General features: G+C 32.3%; 1 protein-coding gene and 1 non-coding gene across 16 annotated transcripts in view; one reads left to right on the forward strand and one right to left on the reverse strand.

Annotated features, from left to right (window-relative positions):
• LOC126916226 (uncharacterized) overlaps positions 1-13,331 on the reverse strand; it is a 40,564-nt gene extending 27,233 nt beyond the window's left edge. For 6 of the 15 annotated variants that reach the window (XM_050721775.1, XM_050721774.1, XM_050721772.1 and 3 more), the window contains exons 1-2: positions 12,682-13,331; positions 11,767-12,040 (exon numbers count right to left, since the gene is read on the reverse strand). The gene's annotated coding sequence lies outside the window, so the exon portion shown is untranslated. Of the gene's footprint in view, positions 1-41; positions 201-11,766; positions 12,041-12,681 lie in introns of those variants that run through there. The other 9 variants (XM_050721759.1, XM_050721766.1, XM_050721762.1 and 6 more) reach the window with 9 other exon arrangements.
• A 1,356-nt stretch (positions 13,332-14,687) lies between these two features.
• Positions 14,688-14,760, forward strand: Trnar-ucu (transfer RNA arginine (anticodon UCU)). Its single transcript has one exon. It is a non-coding gene; the product is annotated as a tRNA-Arg (tRNA).
• Positions 14,761-15,515: the final 755 nt, after the last annotated feature.

Here is a 15,515-nt window from a genome sequence, read left to right on the forward strand (position 1 = left end):
AAAATCAGTCCGTTCTTGTTGTATCGCTAATTTCGACTCACCCTGTACGAGTGTTGGAATTCTGTCACCAAGGTAATGGCACGTGCTACCACTTGTCCATGATTTATCTACGGAACCTCGTTTCGTCATTGTGCTTGAAGATTAATTTTCAAACAGCCTCACTATTCTCATTGAACTCTATAACACTATACTCATTGAACGGATAGGTATCCTTGTTTCAACACCTCATTGCTTGTCCTGTGTACGAACTACATGTATATATATATATACAAGTGCACTACAAGCGATGTGTGCAAAATTACGACAGTATTCAAATATATTTTGAAAATATTTTTCTTGTATCCAAAAAAAAGAACATGTACATCTATCTAATTTCTTAATTTTGTTCGATACGAAATGGATTGAATTACTTGAATTAATGATAGTATTCGTTGAATTATGTATCTTGAGAGAGACAGATTATATCAAAGTTACGAGAAATGGTTAGATAATAGTTGATTATAATTATAACACCTTTCCAATCGTACTGGAGTTGATAGCATTAATTGAAGTAAACGCAGTGATGTAATAACCAATCTTTCGTGAAATTAATTGCGCGATACTATACGCATGATACTGCGTGCAAACATTGTATTATATTATTATTGTATTATTTTATCCTTAATAAACATGCTACACATCGGTCGTTAACATTGATTTTATGCATGCAGCGAGCTAATTGTAAATGATAAACCAACATCATTGTTAAATATAGAACAGGGATTTTCACTTTCAAACAAAGCAAAAATTCGGACGCTCACAGTTTACAGCAACAAAACAGACGGTACAATAAAGAGATAAATATAATAGAACAGAGTTGTTATTAGATTCATGCTAACTCCTAGGCGCACCAACACTTACTGGCCGCAGCAGCACTTTCGAATTCCCTTCTGCCTTCTACGCGTACCTTTTTTCACCCGACAGCAAAGAAAGTGCTATTTCTGCTGTGGGGAAAACCACTTCCCCGGGAGATATGCAAGGGAATGGTAATGGTAGCTCGAAGAAGTCGTACGACGTTACAAGAATTGTGTGCTCACGTCGTCGAATTTCCGACTGCCGGAAATAGAAGAAATAACTAGGTGAACCGAAAACTGACATGTACAAAATTTATCCGGAGTTCACATAGTTCTACGAATTAATGAAGCGCCAATTGATTTCACTATAATATTCTTTTTGCTATGTCTATGATCCTAAAATGTAGCTAAAATAGCTGTTTGAGTATGTATATTAAAAATAAATATTTTGTGTTGATATGATTAATCAATTAATAATTAGAGAGGTAATAGTACTTTCAAACATGCTTTAAAATAACTCCATTGTTTATTACATATAGATTGTGTATGTATATCAATGTCAGACAATTCAGAGTATTAATTATTCATATTCATATCATAGAATAACTTATCTGTATTTCAAGGATAAGAAGTACTTTTAGTTGAAATAAATAAAAGATCAGGCTAAAAATGGCTAACCAAGTAGTTCTAGACTGTTTACACTAAATTCTACATTTTTAATATTAAATTTAAGATTATGCAGGATAAAAGAAATGCTTTACAGAAATTAAATAAAATTTTTATGATAAAGAGTAATTTACTATGGCGCTCAATATCTTCGAAACTCCGTAAAATTGAAACATCTAGGTGGAAGAATAAACGGCGTTGAAAAAAGATTTAATGAATCCTTGGAATTTCATTTTATAATCACAGTGTTAAGAAATAGAATTGAACAACGTTAATTAACTGTCGTGTTAACGCAACGTTGGTTCTTAATAGGTTAAAGATTAAAAAAGCCATCATCGCCTTCTAGAAAATTTTCTGCAAAATTAATTCAAAGAAGAAGAAAAAAAGAAAATGAAAAAAGGAAAGCGTATCGAATACAATACACGTACAACATAGTATCGATTACCTATTTCCACTAGTCTCTACTATCATTATTTCCCTAAGGATTCAAAAAGTTGTTCCTTTGATGTTTACAGGATTCCAGGAAGAATACAGGAATTATCGAGCTCTAGAGCAATTCGATTGTGCGAAGAACATATATATCTTCTTGGAGATCATCTTATCCATTGAGACCACGAAGAGATTTTGACAAAATACATAAAACGACGTAAAATCAAGATATTTTGAATCAACTGACGTAAGCATTAGATAATGAAAACAATAGCTGAAAATAGATGGCTTAGTAATTATCAAGATCAAGCTTTTCAATTCACTTTGACGTTGCATACGCGAGCAATGTAATTATGCTGATGTATGTAATAATATTAGCATAATTGACTCTAGCTTGGCTAGTCGCATAAACAACTATACCTAAATTTAAATTCACGTTCGCTGCTGGGGATTGAATTAATTATGGCAGAGATTAATAAAAGATGAAAGTGAAATGTAAATTCAGACGTATATTAGCAAGAAAAAATATTATATTGAAGAATACAGAAAATAAGACATCTGCCTTTTCACCTGTAAATTACATTTTTAATTAAAAACTTTAATAAATCCGTATTAATTACAGGATGAAACAATCGCGTTTGACGAAAATGTTCCAATACTTAAAATGTATATTTCATTAAAAAAGCAATATATCGTTGGAACGTGCTTTTTCTTATCTTTATGAAGTTATACTGTTGTAAATACCTAAAACTTTTTATCTAAAAACTTATCTAAAAACTAATCGGTACTATAATCTAAAAAATTTCTATAACCATTACGAGGCCTTGTAATTAATTCAAGAAGATGCATTTGGCACTCGTTCAGAACCCGCTAATTTTGTCCCCTCTAGTTTTAACGATAAACACAAATTTTATTGGCTTGAAAAATGTCTTTATCAACTGAAAATAAAACGATAAATAAAAGTGTAGCAAGGGTCATGCACAAAAGCCACATGAAAACTACCTTGTTTGTGCTGTAGATGTGGGTACACAGATTATGGCGCCATTTAAAGCACCTAGTACATTTAATCCATTTTTCATCCCTTTATGTCGCTCGACAACTGCTTGTTATACCTACAAAGCACAGGTCGTATTCTATTCGTCTCAGAGACGAAATTCAGATCAGCGGAGGAAAAGCAAATTAGCCACAAAGTCATTTTTCAATAAAATTGCTTTAGTAACAATATTCTTTAATAATATGTCTTAATTAAGAATAAATATTCTTTTCACTCATTATTTGCTTTATTTCGCCCTTTAATCGTGACACAATATCTCATGGAACTTAAGAACTTTTCTTGCCCAGCTATTGATCGAATCACAATATTCATAGGTAGTTAACGATGGTGGACCCCTTTTTTTTGTATTATGGAAGAGAAATCTCTTTTTACTTTCGAGTTATTAAATTTCTGTTGACTATCCTGTACATACAAATAACCTTTGTATTTTTACGAAGAAAAAGGCACAGAAATTAATATCATATAAATAAATATCGTGAGATTTTCCTTCCACAGCATTTATAGAAAACAATCCCATACAAAGTTTACTCTTCTTCCACACATTTATTAACTAAAACTACGAGAAGTGGAGAAGAGAAGCTGTAATAATTTGAGAAATAAAAGGACGATCATTTTGTTGTGAGCTCGGCTTAGTCCGGATTTCGGGGAAGAGGGAAATAAATGATAATTGAGAGGTGACGACAGATATGGTAATAACGTTAGGAAGGAACCGTTTTTTGCCACCTATGAATTTTTGTGAAAGAAGAAGATGGCTATGGTTGTGACTAGAATCTGCGTCAAGGAAAGCACCTGTCTCTAGGGAGAAGGAGTTGAAATGGCGAGAAGAAGGAAGGGAGAGATAGAACGGGAAGCTAGTCCGAGATCGAGCTTCGGTTGAATCTGTGGAAGTCGTAAAATATAAGAGTGTCGTCTTTAATCCGCGCAGAAGTCGTTTGCAGCTTGTATTTTCGTTCTTTCCGCTTGAACATATCGATAAGACTGACTTTTTCCTGGAAAAGGATCCCGTATCGGTCGAAGTTTAAGATCACTTGCTAAATTCTACGAAAATTGGATATTACGATAAATTTTGTACTGGTGCTAATATATTCTTTCGTATAGGTAACAGTAAGTTACCAATTAATAATATTATAAACATTTCTTTTTGAAGTTTAACATTTTTCGTCAAACGGTTTAATTGAATAATTTAGAAACGCGTATTAAAAGGATAAAATATCATAACAGGGAATTTTGGGCGCGATAAAATGTCAATTGAAAAAAACAGAGATAGGAAAATACGAGTTCTCACTAAAAGATTTTCTTTCCAATATTATGTTTATAATAATATTAAAACGATTAATTATTGGATACTCGACGTAAAAGAGGTGAATGAATTACGAATATGTTTCCACAATACGAATTATCGCTTGTTCAAATGGTCAATGATATTGATTAGAGTAAGAAAATGAGCGCAAGCACCGTAGTCACTAATGTGCCACACTGGTACGTACGTACTTACATATGTAGTATTGAAAGTACACGGCTTCGCGTACCCCTAAGCGATTACGTTGGATAACGTGTGCCACACGACAACTAGGCCGATCCTACGTCAGATTGGCATTAAAATGTTCCGAGTAAACTAGAAACGGGACTGCAACGATTTCTATTCCATCAAACTATCAAACCATCAAACCGTTCTATATATAATTGCCCCTTTTAAATATATTACCCTTTGATATTTCGTGATATATTATATTAGGTCATCCCATAAGTTCGTGCCGACTTTTATGTATAAATTTCATGTGTCGATTTATAAACATACGGCGATAAGGGACCGATGCACTTGAAAAATGGGAAGAAGTTTTACAACGAGAGGGGGATTACATTTTTTCATGAAACTGAAAGGTATGTAAACGATCTTAACATATATAACCGCTCGAAAAACGGAACGAACTTATGGGATGACCTAATATTACAAATTACGGTGAAATATATTAAAAAGATCGAGCAATCGATTATTCGATTATTATTACAGGTATATATCAAGCGGTTTCTAGGGTAAATATTGAAATCTGTGGCAAACCACGAGACAAAGCAATTTTATAATTAAACAAAGTACTAATTCTGTGATTAATCCAATTCAGTTTCATTTAATATGTACAGGACTTTCATTTAAATTGGATTGCTAACTATAAGAAAGATTAAAGAGGGTTTAAGGGGAAAGAAATTATATTACAACGACACGGAGATTCAAATTAGATACGTAACAAATTTTCTTTTTCGAAGTGATTAACTTCGATCTCTGATTTTATCGAATATTTATTGATTTTAGTATCTAAATCTATGCACTTGAATCCGTCACGGACTCAATCAATTGTCTAAATCTGTACACCTGCACGCCTAACAAGCTTAGATATAAAATTTAATAGTCTACTATCCGAATATATAGATTTAGATTCCTCAGACATTAAGCTATCAACATGAGCTTTATAAAGTATTTATCTTTATTATTAGTTTTTATGATAGTGGATTAATCATGGAAATCACTTCAAATGGTACTTTTGCGAAAGTAAAATTGATTGGATTTCGCAATGCTATCGGATTTCTGTAAGATTTAACTTACTTTCTAAAGCTTATAAAAATCCAATCTCGATTTCAGATTGATTTTCTGACGCGATATTTTTGTCTGGAATGCTTTGATACAGGAGAAAAGAAAGGAAACTATGTGTATCTCGCACAGTTTTATGTCGCGGGGCACAAAAATGTTTAACCGTGCTATTCTCCTCGAGTCTATATACCTCAAAAAATTCAAGAGGAATACTCTTTCATTGGATTATAGGTCAAAAGTAAGATTGGTAAATATCCTTAATAATAATATTTTAAACGAGGTTATTGAAAGTAGTTAATGACAATAACGGTAAGAGGTATAATACTTGAAATGAAATTGGAGGCTATTTTTTATAATTATTCACTTGGTACAAATGAGAAAAGTAAGAAAAGTGGATAAACAGAGATTTGCTTGATCTAATTGCAAGCGACAAGTGAAAGCCAAGTTGAAAGAAGATAGTCACTTTGTTATTTCGAAGCGATAAGGGTAGATTACAATATTGGTTTTCCAACAATAGAAAAACCAATACAAATACATAAAATACATCCTTATGTACTTGAGCACACGACAACCTTCATTTACTATAGAGTGTAATCAATGATGCACGAAAAGTATCGAATACAAGCCTAATAAGAACTACTGTGTGCGATGTATTTGAGTTAGCGAAGAAAAATTAAATTGAATATTCTGTTCTTATACTCCTTATTATTCAGATAAATATAACCCCTATCGTATAATACGCTGCATACGAGACTTTGCACCCTATTCAAAGAGGCATTCAAAGAGGTGTTTGAGACCTATATGTATGTGAGTAAGCTTTGAAATGTTGGAAAGACAAAGGCTGCTTCATTTAAAAATGGCACACAAAAATGTTCCTACATCATTTTGCACATGAAAATTCTTTTCACTCTAGATTCACTGTTTATGATTATCAGCGATAAACTAAAAAAATATTAAAAGCATGGTAAATTTGTATTCATTAACTAATATAGCTTTATTTTATACTTAATCGATAAAGTCGCATGTAACAAAGGTAGTAATGAGATCAAGTGACCCCCGAAATTCTATGACAAGAAAAAGAATTGCATGACAGAGCCCTCTTACATAATGAATATTATTAGCGAAATACAGATTACAAGTTACTAGTGCTAATTAATTGTTTCATATAATAGTAACAAGTTTAATAATAAAAGAAGTCTTATATTAGATTTTGAATTACAACCCAGCTGATAATATCTTACACAGCAAAATTATAAAAAATTGTAAAATTATAAGAATATTTTGTATTTTTCTACAGAAATCTGTCAAAGTATTTACATATAACCTACAACTTGTCACTTGGTAATTGACTAATATTATTAATTATAAATTATTGTGCAAGATGATGATTTGTGTGCGATTAAATATGGTGTTATTATGTATCTTTTTATACAAGTCTTATAAACAATTCCTTCTGATCTCGTTCATTATCCTCGATTTTTAAGAAAGCCAGTTCCTTTCACAAGTCAGACAGAATCACTTGTTCATTCTTATATTGAGTTTGTAATAAATATATCCATGTTTAAAATTCAGGTATTTATTTCTTTGAACGTAATATGAGAAGCAATTACTCTGCTGGAAACACTTCACACAACACGTGGCCTTTCCTAGAATTCACGGCTTTGTATTGAAATAGTTTGGATATACTCGACCTGCCGCCAGGCAAAACATCCCCACTAATATTTAATTTAAGGACATAACGGTGGCGTGGAATACCATTCGATTGTCGAAAATTGAAGAGACATGTCAACTTGTTTCAGGTACGTAACCTATATATCAACTACGTAACGTGTCCACTACTTTTTTCTCTATATAATATTAGATATTAGGTTCGTTTGATTACTAATTTATTTGTCAATTTATAAATATTATTACAATAATATTAAATAGCCTTTCTTTAAGCTTTTTTGTACTTTTCTCTTCGATCGTGTATTCAGCTATTAGACTTATTGATACTCTGTAAGTAAGTATACAGTATTAGCTGCTTTTGATACAGATTTTGAATTCGATTATTGTTTCATCTGAATATAATTGGTAGTAAATTATATCTTATTTTATACATTTCATATATGTATATTATCTTATACAGTTGTTTTAAACTCCTGGTTTCCTTTTGTACAGATTATTGGTTAATGGCGGGAAAAGAATAGAAGTTCAAATATGAACAATTTGACAATGAATAATCAATTTGATGGCTTTTTATGGAGATTGGGTAATGTTTAATTTATCTTAACGAAAGCAGTCTTATGTTTTACCACTGGATCTACTAAATTTTTTACTTATAAAATAAATAACATGCTTTAGAAATTATTAAATTTTCATTTTTTAAATTTCTATATTAGAATCCAAATTTTTATTATTATCATTATTATTATTCCAATTTTCATTACTGCTATTAGAATTATATATCTAATAGAGATTAATCTTCTATTATTTCAAACTTTTCAAATGCACATTAGTTTACGTCTTGTTACAGATTTTTTGTAGTTTCCATTTCGCCAATGTAATTCGACTTGAAATTCGATGGTTTTTCCGTGATAACCACCCTTGTGTTAAAAAATGTAAATTCTTACACTTGTGATAACTTGAGATTTTCCAAGCTATTACAACATCGATAGTAACATCCTCCGCATCTAGCTGTGAGTCACATGCATCTTTGTTTCTTTGGTCACTCAATCATATCGTACGATGAAAGATCCCAATCGACACGAATGATTGGTTGTATTACATAGAACTTTTTACGAATATAATGACCACCATATATTTATCATGCCAGTGAGTAGTAACATTTCCTTTTTCTGCCTCTCATTTATTAGTGTTTTATTGGCGATAGATCTTCTTGCATAACATGCTCTTTTATATATATTAATATCATGACAATCATTTTTTTTATTTTATCTATTTATTTTATTATTTATTTCATTATAATTTATTATTTTATTATTTTATTATTTTTATTATATTTCATTATAATTTTATTATTTTATTTATTTATTTCATTATAATATTATTATATAATACAATATTCATTATTTATTACATTATAATATTATACACGACTAAATTATTTGATATTCATACATATTATATACGGAAAAATAACTAAAAATGTGAAAGAATTGAAGTTTAATTATTTCTATATAAAAATATTCCGTATTAAATTTCACATGCAAGAAGAAACTTTGTGATAGTCAGATTTCGGAATCTAAGCCATGTGTTTTGAGCACTGCTTTCATATATTCGAAAATATGTTTTGACAAAGGAATCACTGGAGGCTATTTTCATTAATATGTAATTTGGAATCAATTATTATATTGCATTGTGTTTTTCCATTGAAATTCTTTTTTTAATATACTTCTGAATTCTCAATAATGGAATAACTTTTCTAATTCAAAGTAAAATGAGGAAATGCAGATTGAAATATTAATAGCTCGTTAGATAAAAGATAGGTACACTAATTATTTTTAGTTCAGGATTTTCAGATTTAACACTTTGTACGTCCATTAGCAGTTTCCCGATCACGTGCCTAGGTGCTACATGGGTAAAGGAAAGGCAATGGGCACGACGACCATAGTTCATAAGTTTATAATAATATCTCAGCAACTGTAGCTATGCGTTACTGTATCGTATACGATGTATTTTCCACATTATGTATATGTGGATAGATTGTGAAATTACGTCACGTCGTTTCGTCTCTTGTTCTAAATATTATTATTTCTTTACAAGACATATATAGTCTTCCAATTATAAAATTATTTCTGATTAAAATTGAGAATATACATATTCTTATTGCGCATTGGTTTACGCGATGGTCGCTAGTCATCGCCAGTTGGAAAAATGGTACGTAAATTAAAGTGTGGAAGCAGTGTGCAAAACTCGGGTATTGGAGACGCCCCAGCACATCTTCTCTCGTGTAGGCTTCAGTACCCGGCTAATATGTGTAATAATCGCGTATTGTGCGTGTGTTAGTGTATTTGTTTTTTGCCATTTCTTAAATATAGGGTTAGATAGATAAGTAGCATATTCTTTGATGTGCGTGTTAGTTATAAGTAGGTAACACCAGGGCATATTGATACAGTCTCTGATCGTGTAAGAGCATTTTCATATAATCAATCAATCAACCTCTGAAATTATTATTTGAAAAATAGATGATGAAATTGGCACAAATGGGGAATGATAATCGTCTAGTTTCGTCTATTGATTTTTCAAATTTGACGATTTTATCACGCTATCGCGATCGTAATCGCGAAATAGGTCTCGAAACGCTCGAATATCGCTCGAGGTTCTGTATATACATGTACGCACGTATGAGCAACGATCGCTATAATCGTTGTTCATAAGTTTATGCATTTGTTATGCATAAGTTAAGCATTTGAGCATTTAGGTTTCGTGATTTATCATTAAAAGTAATTTTTTGTTTGCTATCTCGAGCCTAGATTTAAGTTTCAGCATCGTGCCCGAAGAAAAAAGAATCCTTACAAGCTCGAGAGACTCTATGGCAATTTGCCATAGAAGAGGGCAACTACTAATGGCTTTCCATCCAGAGGATGAAGAGTCATTATTGTTATTACTTCGTCACTATGCTCGCTTTTAGAATTGTAGTTGTAGTAGTAGTATTTATAGTGATAGTAGTGGTCTATTTCTTGGCCAACGTAGATGTTGGTTCACCTTCATATTGGGCAAATTGCACCTTTTTTGTATTGTCAGTAATTAATTACTGTTGCGACTGAATGTCAATTTCAGTTTCAATTAGAGTTACGATAGAGTGATCGTGGTTGCCTCAATGTTGCTAATTATAAAATATCGCGACCGTCTTTAATATGTTTTATTATGAATTGTTAGAATTTCTAATGTTTTATTTTATCTAGGGCTGAATTAGAAAAACTGTGACTTTTAATTAATTTTGTAGTGTTGCATTTTTATGGTTATTGCAAATATTTTTCCGTCTAATAATGCAGGAAATATTTCTTTCTTTATTTCTACAATAACTACTGTTGAGCAATAGTTTCCGTTTGTGATTACTACTTGGTTCATAAAGTTTCAGTTTCTAGTTTAATAATACTTTCAAAGTTGCTGCATTTTATTTTTCTTAAAGAATAACACACAAACAAAAATGCAATTTCTTCATAACACTGAAATCATCAAACTTTTACAATCACGAGAGAAGTACGTACTGATTAAAATAGTCCTTAAATTTGATTAAAAATTTTCAATTTTAACAGAAGTTATACTATTGATATTTATCTTGGAACGATATTTGTTATATAAATAAAATCCTTAATGAAGTGCAATGTTGTTTAATTCCGTCTCATAATTTTGTCACGGAATGTTGTCTCCTGTGTAGTTGACAAAAATCGATTGGCTATTTTAGTCTAGTGGGGATCGCAAATGAAGATACACTGTTTTATGTCCAAATTACGTAAACAACGTGCGACGCATGTGTCGTTCACGCGAATCATGATTCATGATTGCTATCTGAAAGCTTAAATATCTTTTCCGAAATCGTAATAAAGTCATAACTTTTGTCATTCCAATAATAACAGTTGTAAATCTTTTATTCCAGCAATAAAGTCTGATGTCGAAAATATTTGAGAGAAATATCACGGATGACTTTGCAGTCGTGTATCGGCTGTAATTATAGGTATTATGCTTTTATACATTTGTTTACATTGCAATCAATTTTAATGAAAAAAGTGCAAAATTCATACAGGTTTAGGCATTAACTATCCTCTATGAAATAACGGTCGATAATTCTTTATGACAAACATCATCCACTGCAACAAAAAGTTTGAAAAACACGTAATATTCTTGCCCTTTTATGCCTGTTTAATTACACATAAATACCTTTTGTCTTAAAATTTTTGTTAAAAATCTGCTTAATACTTTTTTATTCTTCTTTTCACAATCGGTTCAATAGAAGTAACTTTATTGTCCACATCCATAGAAATATATATGTATGTATATGTTTCTATCTCTATTCTAAAATATATGGATCGGTGCATTAATAAAATGAAAAAATCAAGTATTGTTTGTGTAATTTATGAAAACTTGATTGCATGTCAAGGTAAACTTTCATCTAAAACATTCAAGACAAAGGAGATGTAAGCTAACAATAATAAGCATGGATAGAAGAAGTTGTTCCTTTATTTAAGAAAACTTACCAGTGACGAGTCGTAATCGATGAAGACAAATTTCCTCTTCTCGTGGAATCTTTCTTCTGGAGATTCGAAACAACGATAGGAGTCCAAAGAAACGAAAACTGATGTGCTAGTAAGAATAGTATGGATTTTCTATTGAATCGTCCTTCCAAGTATATAACTTTTCTATCATTAGAAACTGTATAACTTATTTCATAACGGTGCGATGGTATGTATCAATTTCCAACAGAGACAGTGATAGATCTGAGCCGTCGAAGTTTTCAAGTTCTAACAAGTACTAGAATTAAACGAAATTTTGATAAATACTTTCATGGAAATAAATAGAGACAACGATAGTACAATATAGCGCAAAAAAGAAATCTATAGTGATACAACTAAAGAAACTGAAAACAAAAAACGAAATACAAAATAGGAGGTCTTTTTTTTATATTCAGACCTTTATGTATCTGCCTTTTCAGCGTTCGAAAAAAGTAAAAGCGCTTTGCCATGGATGCATATAAAATTCTTTATTACTTGAATGCACATTCGCTCGCACTTAAATAAAACCAATCATTTGTGTAAAGCATTTTCACGGAAATCAAAGAAATATTTTCATCTGGATGTCAAAATATTGCTGCAGAAACGATAATGAGACGTTTCAACAGTTATCGAAATTTTCTGTGATGAAAATCGCAGCTGATCTTCGCGAATTCACGCATTCATAATTTGACGCGCTTCCGAAGCACAAGCAATCTGCAATCAAGGTTTATTGTTAAACGAATCAATTGCGCGGCAATCGAAATGCATAAAATTTGACGTTCGAATCGAACGAAAACAAAGAAGTTGGAGAAACAATGAGTGAAAAGCAAAAGAGGGAAAAATCGAACTGTATCCTCTCCTTCGATACAGTGCATCATCAAGTATTTCAACGGTACGTACGTGACAATGTTACGGATTGTACGCAATGGTGAAATGTAATCGCGCAATGTCACTGCGAGAAGAAGCTAAAGGTCAGTTTTCACGGTGAAGGGAAATTAATCGGTCACTTATAGATAATTAGAGTTATGTAAAGATGATAAGCACCATGAATAGCGTGAATTCCAGAGCACACTTCTTTAATAACATTTTTATATCAAAAGTGATAAAGTATCTCACGAGATCGAGGGTTTGTGTCGGAATTATAACTTACGTCGCAAACGTCTCTTCTCCGAATACGGAACTTATATACGGAACAAACTGTCAATTTACGAGTGACACAGTACGTATAACCGCGAATCAGAGAAAACACACGAAATCGCATAGAAACGGACGAACATCAAATTCACGGAACAAGTTGCATAGCTACCATGGATGCCGAAAAGAACTCGACTACCAGTTTTGGATTCGGCGAACAGAATTCTTAACAGTTCGAGGCTAAAGACGGTGTGACAGACTCGATGACACTTTCCGAAAGATAGAAAAGTATACACGAAGAACCTCGGACGGAATGTAATGGTACGCGCGCGTAACGCCTGTTACGGAGGATGCGGTACCACTGAACGCTAAGGGGTTGCCGCTTCGTAGGCGTCCCCGACTCGCTAGGGGCTGCTAACCGTGAGGCCAGCCAGGGTTGTCGGTAGTTGTGGTGGTGTAGTACTAACGTCGGTGGTGGTGGAAACGAGTATCGAAGAATCACACTGCACGGAGCCACCTGCCGATGCGTAACATGTACCAAAGTTTCGCTTGTCGAATCGTTATCTGTTTATAGACAAAATATCATCGTGGAAAATTGCTTGGAAAATACCGATTATCTCGTTGTAAAAGAGATGATCCACATTCATATATTGAATGTCAGATGTTGTTGTTTTGTTTTTGGCACAGGATTACTGTCTATATTACAAGATTTATCAACATATGTGATATTGTATCGATGTTCTTGTACTTTTAACGATTAACCCTTTGATGGTGTAGTTAAATGACGAAGAATTCAGAATCAACGATTTAGAAAATAAGTGTTTATTTGTTGTCAATGTCATTTGGTGTCAAATACGAAGTATTTTTAATTCTCAATCTAACAATTTTCAGTTCTCATTCTCTTGCGTCGTTATTTTTAAAATTCATTCCTTCGTTCACGCGATTCATAACTCACAAGCGTACGTGCGATGATCAGATCGCACAAGTGCGAACAGTTTCCGGTGTTTCCCAATTTTCCATTCCTACTATTTTCTCCGGTTCTGTCTTCATCTATTTCAACTTTTCTCTTTTCTTTTCTAATACTATTTCACGTCTGGAATTGTTCCATTGCGAATCAGTAATTGCATCGGCACTGGAATCTTCGATTCTCCTGAATCTACGCCAGACTATTCCTTGATTTTTCTACTACGTCACTCTGTTACATGTACTTAATTCATTACTACCGGTCATTATACAATTACGATGTGTTCGGAAATTAGACGTTGTTAAAGATGGTGAACATGTTAAATGTTTCACTTTGTCTATTGCGTTTACGTGATAACAAATAATATATTAAAATACCAGTCGATTGGATTAACCTTCTCTAGATTAGATTAACACTCGCTGATTAGATTAAACCCTTATATCAAATACATTTGTGTATAAGATATTACATCAAAGTGTTTCTTTTCATTAAAATGAGTAACGTTCAAGGATGTATTTCAAAGGCTAAAAATGGACAATTATAAAAATAATTGTTGATAATTGTCCATTCCCTTTGCCAACAATATGTATTTAGTAAATAATAATTTATAACCTTCCAAATAGTTTTCCGCTTTTCCTGAAAACTTGTTTAAGTTATGTCACTTTTGCAATATATGCGCGACACATCTAGCCATACGCATATTTATATTTTAGTCACGCATACCTTTATATTACTAAATTTATTAAATATATTTAAAAAAATGATTTTTATGATTGTCATTTTGCATAAATTGTTAGCCAGCATCAAGGTCCCTTTGGCGCAGAGGATAGCGCGTTGGACTTCTAATCCAAAGGTCGCGGGTTCGATCCCCGCAAGGGATGATGTGTTTTGCATTCAGTAATAGAAAATTATCTTTCTGAATTGCTAGACACACTGTATGTTTTTGAAAATGTCATCGTAAACAGTTTTAACTCACCCGTTGTAAATACATTCGTTCGTGCAGCAGCGTGTTCGAGTGCAGTAAATTTTATTTTATGTCTCAATCGATAAAATTACTTTTTAAAGAAACTTTTAGCATAAAATTGGAACGAGAATTCACGCGTATCAATAACGATTCTCTGATATTCTCCTCAAACTTCAGAAGTTTTCCTACAATTTGTGCTTTTCTCCCCCCAAAAATGGTAGATTATATTCATTGAAGTATAATGAAATATATTGAGGATTGACATAAGCGGCAAACAATCTTGCGCTCGGTTTCCGAAACGTAGCTGTCATGTAGAAGAATTCGTATTTTATCTCCGGAACTTAATTTAAAACAAAATTCAGAGCACAATTTCCTACCTTTTCACATCCTTTATACGACGTCAGTGAGTGGAATCGAAAGGGAAAATGTGTGGGTGAAAGAACTGGAGTAGAGGTTTTCAGGTCAGGTTAAGAAGCACTCGTTATTGGACCGAAATATATAAACGTGTAAGGAAGGATCAGATTTTATTGTGCTCAATAGCTACAAGAGTCATTCTTAAATAAAGACCTAAGTATCTATTCGATACAGATGATATCTCACTTAAATCGAAGATCTTAATTATTTCTGCTGATGTTGAAGATAATAACAAGTAAGTTGTAGAGATTTAAATAA

Source organism: Bombus affinis, chromosome 5 (assembly GCF_024516045.1).
Source record: "Bombus affinis isolate iyBomAffi1 chromosome 5, iyBomAffi1.2, whole genome shotgun sequence".
Taxonomy (NCBI): domain Eukaryota; kingdom Metazoa; phylum Arthropoda; class Insecta; order Hymenoptera; family Apidae; genus Bombus; species Bombus affinis.